The sequence below is a fragment of the Falco rusticolus genome, chromosome 10, assembly GCF_015220075.1.
Source record: "Falco rusticolus isolate bFalRus1 chromosome 10, bFalRus1.pri, whole genome shotgun sequence".
NCBI lineage: Eukaryota > Metazoa > Chordata > Aves > Falconiformes > Falconidae > Falco > Falco rusticolus.
The window spans coordinates 4,200,378-4,207,099 of NC_051196.1; positions in this window are offsets into that span (position 1 = coordinate 4,200,378).

The window sequence follows — 6,722 nt, forward strand, 5'->3', positions numbered from 1 at the left end:
GAGCCTAGATTTCTGTCAGTTCCTCTGGATTCTGCATCGCCACATCCAGCAGCAGGTGAAAGCAAGAAGCCTGGTTTGGGTGTCTGAGGCCAGCGAGGATGCTGCGCCCTCAGGGCACTCCTAAGGGACCCCCTAGAGGGTCTCTGCTCCAAATCCCCCCGCCAGCATCACAGGCTCATTGGGAACCACTCTCTCTCGTTGCCAGCTCTTGCACGGCGGCGAGCAGAAAGGCTGGGAAGTGCAAGCCACGAAGCAGCCAGGCAAAGGCAGGAGCATCGTGAGCTGGAGATGGGGGAGCCCCTTCCCTGCAAGGTCCACGCTGCCGTGTTGCCACCTCGCTCCAGTGCTGAGGTGGCCTGGAGGGGCCATGGCAGAGCACAGCCCTCGAGGATGCCCAGGAGAGCCCGTGACTTGCGCAGCAGGGCGCTGGTGCAATGCTGTCTGCAGTGCCTCCGGTTTTGTCTGTCTTTTTCATCCCTTCCTCTTTTTGGGTTTTCTTTACTTGCTCGGGAAGTGAGAACACAGATTGTGACACAAATGGTGGTCTCATACAGAACACAGCTGGAGCGTGCAGCCACAGAAACTGCTGCTTAGGTATGCCTTAATATTTCTGATTTTGTCTTTTTTTTTTATTAAATTGAACAGTAGAAAGGATGATAACCAAGAGATCTACCTGCTCCTCCGGAAACTTCGTTACCTGTCACTTACTCAGTACTTTTACGGGTGTACAAAGACCTATTTATATAAATATTGCCTAAAAGCCTGTGTATGTATAAATAAACCTATCAAAAAATACATATAAAAAAAATCAAAACTAGTTGGGAGAGGCCAGAGAGAAAAACAAATAAAGACATCATGGAAAACTTTCATTTTCCTTGAGGTTGTTCACACTTTCAAACTGGAATGAAAAGACCTCAAAATGAATTTCAAAATCATGAAATTTGAGTCTTGAGCCTTCATCCAAAACACGATTCAATGTAAATGAATGGTTTGCTTTTTTTATTCATAAAGAGAAACCAGTATTTTTCCAAACAACTTTAGCGAGGGATTAATAAAAAAAACGTTTTTCTTTGCAGCTCTAGCCTTGCAATTAAGACTTTCATTCTAAGGTGAGTTTTTTAAGCCCTTCATACCTGAGACATTACACACAATCCTCTATAATCTCTTCCTGAGGAAATTATTGTATTATTTAATGGCCTTTGTGTTGTGCAATTGCAGCAGGCTTCCTTCCTCCTTTCCATGCCTTGCTCTCTTTATTTACCTCTGCAACAGGCTTCAACAGGCTTGCGGGGTCACAGTCCCTGCTGCCTTCCAGTGGCTCGTGGTTCAGTCAGACGCAGCGAGAGAGAAGACGGGCTTGGGGGGACCATTCAGTGTGGGCGATGCAGGGGTTTAAGGCAGAAGCTGCGATGCCCTTTCCTTCAGCGCACACAGCCCAGACGAACGTGGCACGGTTGCTTCCTCGCAGGCTGTGGGGAGGAAGCGCAATGGCAGGGAGAGAAAAAAACCCACGTGCAGAGGAAATGCTGAGAGTTTCCAGATGGCAAACACCGGAGCAGAGGTCAGCAGATGTTTGAGATGATTGCAGGGGGTGCTTTCTCTCTACCCAGCCGGAGGTTGAGTGTCCTGCTGGGCAGGAAGATCTCTGTTTCCAAGGCAGGACACGGGCAACTGGTAATATTCCGACCCTGTTCAAGGCTGTACCTTTAGATTCGGCTGTTTTCCCGACTTGGTGGGAACTGGGAGTTTCTTGTGGATGCCCTCACGGGGTGCTGGAGCACCTCAACTCTCCCGTGTGCCGTTTAAATTCTGCCTCTGGGCCACTTCAGACAGCAGTTTCCAGCCCTGACTTTACAGCGCCTCGAGAGCTGTGGGCTTCAAGAATTAGGAAGGATGGCCGATTCCCGAGTCTTACTTTTTTTCTGTAAGAAGGGAACAATGAATAAAAGCAACATTCTCAGGGCTGGCAGCAGAGGCAGCGTTTGTGAGGCTTTCTGAGAGGATACTTAGCCCAGCACACAGCACGCCGGGCTGGAACGCGACTGCTGCGTGCTGGGCTGGCTCTGCCAGAGACTCTCGAACAAATCCCATCACCTCTGCTTACCCTCCTGCCTCTTCTAGCACCATCCCTCAGACGAGCACTTCAGTGCTACGCCACTCCAAGACTCAAACCGCCTCCTGGCTGGGATGCTTTTCTCCTGAGGCAGGGTCCAATGTATTCACCAAGGGCAGACTGGACTGCGTTCAGACTTTACTGGCTGATCCCTGTTTAATGAGACTGGTAAATATAGATCATACACACACGAACACACAGCACTTTGTTTGCACATTATAATATAATTGCACTTAATGCTGTGTCACTCGGAGCTCGGCATACTTCGAAAATGAAAACCATAAAAAATGAATTTCGTATTAGGAAAAACAAGTAGCCTGTTTGCTGGTGATCAGCTTTGTTGCCTGGGTACCAAGTACAGTAGCTCCTTTTTGCTCCCTGCCAGGGCCCTGTAAGTGCATGCTGTATTTTATTTCAGTCCAGAACCATTAGGGCTATTTATTCATTTCCAGTGAAATGCTCCATTTGCTGCTTCACGTGGACCCAGGCTGGCATCGGGGGCAATCCTGCCTGCGTGTTGAAGCAGCTCGCCCAAGGCTGCCTCAAGGATCTTTCAAGAGAGGATTTGAATTCTTAAAAGCCTTATTGTTTTTGCAAGGCACAGCAACCAGCGCTTCTTCCACCTACCTGCTTTTCTGTAAGCCACGGAACAACGCAGGGCTGTGCTGTGCTCCCTGCGCCGGCTCTGGCTCGCTGGGGCAGCTGAGTTGTGGCGCAGCAGCATCTGCTGACTTCTGGCTGCTGGGCTTATGATTTTAGGACCATTAAAAAGCTGCGATAGCTTGCCGAGGATGTGGTCTCCAGAGGAGACAAACTGGGATCTCTAGGCAGGAGCAGATTCAGGCACAGCGATTTAATGCCGCATCACTCATCCGCTGAGCCTCATGAACGCAGAGCATTGCGGTTGGAAGGCAGGATACACAAGCTCAGAGATGCTAGCACCTGGGCTAAGGAGTCAGTTTTCTTAATTCTAGGAATTAATTCATTTGCTTTCTCCTTCTCCGTTTGCAAATCAGAGAATGCATCCTTCAGTTTCCAGTTGTGCAGACCCTCACAGAATTAAGCTGGGTTCATTCCTTCCCATCATCATGTCTAGTAAGTGAACTGGAGGACAAATTAGGTCCCTGACCAACGTGGCTGCAAGCCCCAGGCCCCTGAGGGGTTTCCACAGCCATAATCAGCTGGGATGAACAATTACACCCACTGGAAGGGCTCAAACCCACCTCATTCCATTTGAGCTGTAGCGCAACCTCAGCCAAGATAATATGGAGGAAAAAGCAGAAATTCTTACAGATATTAACATTATATTGGTATTATTTCTAAATTGGGGAAACAGATTTGATGGATAGACCACTCCATGGATACGGAGTTTCATGGGTGGTCACGCTCCAAGAGTTGTGGTCAACAACTCCAAGTGGAGACCAGTGATGAGTGGTGTTCCTCAGGGATCGGTACTGGGACTGGGGCAAGTTTAACATTTGTCAGCGACACAGCGGGACTGGGCGCACCCCCAGCAGGTTTGCCGCCACCACCACCAAGCTGTGCGGTGCGGTCAGCACGCTGGATGGAAGGGATGCCATCCAGAGGGGCCTCGGGGGTGAGAGGTGGGCTTGTGTGAACAGCATGAGGTTCAGCAAGGCCAAGCGCAAGGTCCTGCACCTGGGATGGGGCAGTCCCCAGTACCGATACAGACTGGGCGGAGAACGGGTTGAGAGCAGCCCTGAGAAGGACTTGGGGGTGCTGGTGGATGAGCTCAGCATGGCCCAGCAATGCACACTCAGCCTGGGAAGCCAACCGCGCCCTGGGCTGCGTCACCGGCAGCGTGGGCAGCAGGGCAAGGGGGGGATGCTGCCCCTCCACTCCCATGAGACCCCCCTGCAGCGCTGCGTCCAGCTCTGGGCTCCCCCCAGCATAAGAAAGACACGGACCTGCTGGAGCAAGTCCAGAGGGGCCACAGAGATGGGCAGAGGCTGGAGCCCCGCTCGGTGAGGGCAGCTGGGAGAGCTGGGGCTGTTCAGCCTGGAGCAGAGAAGGCTCCGGGGAGACCTGACAGCCGCCTTCCAGCACCTAAAGGGGCCGACAGGAAAGCTGGAGAGGGACTTTTTACAAGGGCAGGTAGCGACGGGACAAGGGGGATGGCTTTAAACTGAAAGAGGGCGGATTTACATCAGGTATTAGGAAGAAATTCTTCCCCGTGAGGGCGGCGAGGCACCGGCCCAGGCTGCCCAGAGCAGCTGTGGGTGCCCCATCCCTGGCAGTGCCCAAGGCCAGGCTGGACGGGGCTGGGGGCAACCTGGGCTGGTGGGAGGGGGCCCTGCCCGTGGCAGGGGGACTGGAACTAGATGGTCTTTAAGATCCCTTCCAACCCAAACCATTCTGCGATTCTGTGATATCAGCAATTCCGAGACGCACCAAGAGGGAGTTAACCCGCACAGCAACCCTTCCAGGTAATCGCTTTTCAGAACGCTATCACACCTCAAAGGCTCCAAAGAGGAATGCCAAACAGCCGGCGGATTTCTCCTGTTAAGTCTCTTCAGCGCTGGGGAACAGGGATTTTCCAAGGTAGCTTCTGACCCTTAAGTGAAGCAGCCTAGCAGTGGAAAACAACCACAGCTTTCAAAAAGTAACTAACTAGTCAAAATACCAGTAACCCCGGCTTCTTCCCACTAAGGCAAGTAACTGCAACGGATAGAAAGAACAAACCGCACTGCACCAAGAGCACAGGCTGCTCTTGCTTTTCACCATTGTCATACTTCGCAGAGCGTGCTCCCAGAGGGTAGAGCTGAACACAAACTTAATCTCCCTAATCAGTTATTAGAACAGCAGCTCCGAAAATCAGATAGTCTCATTCTATTTAGTAGTGTCACTATGAAAGGTGTTTAATAGACTGTATCCATTTCAGACCAAAAGCACATGGGTTTTTTCCAGTTACAGACAGAAGGCAGCACAACCGATAAAGCCCAAAGACTGCACAGGCTGAATTTTGCCGGGTTTGAGCCTTAATGAGCCACAGGACATTCCCCCCCGCCCCCCGCCAAGGCAAAGCATTTAGATTTTCACCTTATAGAAATGGCTGTAGGAGCAACAGGGGTACACCCTAGACTCTGCCAGTTATCCACTGAATCACCCCAAAGTGGCAGCTGAGACCAGCTGTCTGGCTAGACCACCAAGAGTTTCCTTTGAAAGAAAAAGGTGGGGTTTTTTTAACTCATATAATAATAAAGCCACATTTTCACCAGTTAATAGTAGGTCTGTTCACCAGTGACTTGTGAGGCAACATGGACACCAAGACAAAAATTCACAACACAGATTAAAACCCAGCAACTTCAAGACAGCGCTCAAGCACAAGCTGTATTCACAAATCAACTGAAAGGAGAATTAATCAGTAATTTTAAACTGTCTTTACAAAAACCAAATCAGATTAAGTCTTTGAATACGACTTCACAAAACAATATCCCACGACAGAAATGCCAATACATTTAAATAGCTGCTTAGTCAGCTTGAACAGTGACCAGGAGTAAGAGAAGGCTGTGCTCAAGTTCCTCTTTGTCTACTACAAGGTCTCAAAAGAAACTTCAAGAACTTGCCCTCAACAGACAAATCTACAACAACAACAAAAAAATCATACCAGGAAGACACAGCGCCTTGCTCTCTGCTCGTTGGTTTTGACTTACCTGGGCCCCCAGCTAAGCCAACCCAACACCTGGAAGAATCCCCCCCTCTTTTAACGTTTACATTACAAAAGGCACAAGTCAGAGCACGCTTTGCTTTCCTTCAGGGCCTTTCCTCCCCTCACCCTCAGAAATCACAGCTGCAGCGCTGGGACTTACCCGAAGCAGTCCCGCCAGGGAACTTCATAGCTTAGTTTCCTCTCAGAATTTAACAAGAGCCCAAAGGGATTCACCTCTGATGCACCTTTACTACAGTTAGCACTACTGCGACCGGGTCTCCTTCCCCGTTTGGTTCTGACAAGCATGAGATGCAATGGATGAGTCAGAGGACAGTCTCCACAGGCTTCCTGAGGACTTGAACTTGCCGTCAGAATACAAACCAACGCTTCCTACAGAATCAAGACACCTATTACATGTCAGTCCTTTCCAGCTAGCTGCAAAGAATCCTGCTGAACCGTGTTTACCCCCCTTCCATTCCCACTGGGTTTGCTGCGTGCAGTAGTACCTGTTAAGAGAAGCTTCAATAGCCCAGACAAATAACCTGGCTATTCATACTACAAACGCTCTACCTGGGGCGCCAGCAGAACTCAGTAATGCTGGTAAATTTGACCTTTGTTTTTAGGGTAGTTAACAGGAGAGATAGAGGAAGTGCTTAAACCAAAACCTTCTCCCGCCTCTACAACTATAGACTTTAATAAACCGATCGCCAGTCTGCTTCATCACTTGCTCTAACCACCTTTCTCCCCTGAGCTTTCTAAGGGCATTCACTTATACAATAAACACCAAAGACATTTAAATAGAAGGTATATCCCACCTAAAGCTTAATTTAACCTGCCTTTGAAGGGAAGCAAGAAAGTACTTTCAGCCTAGATTAAGGCCAGAAACAGCACCTACTTTATCCTGTAGTTATAATGAAGACTGAAGAGTATCAACTATGA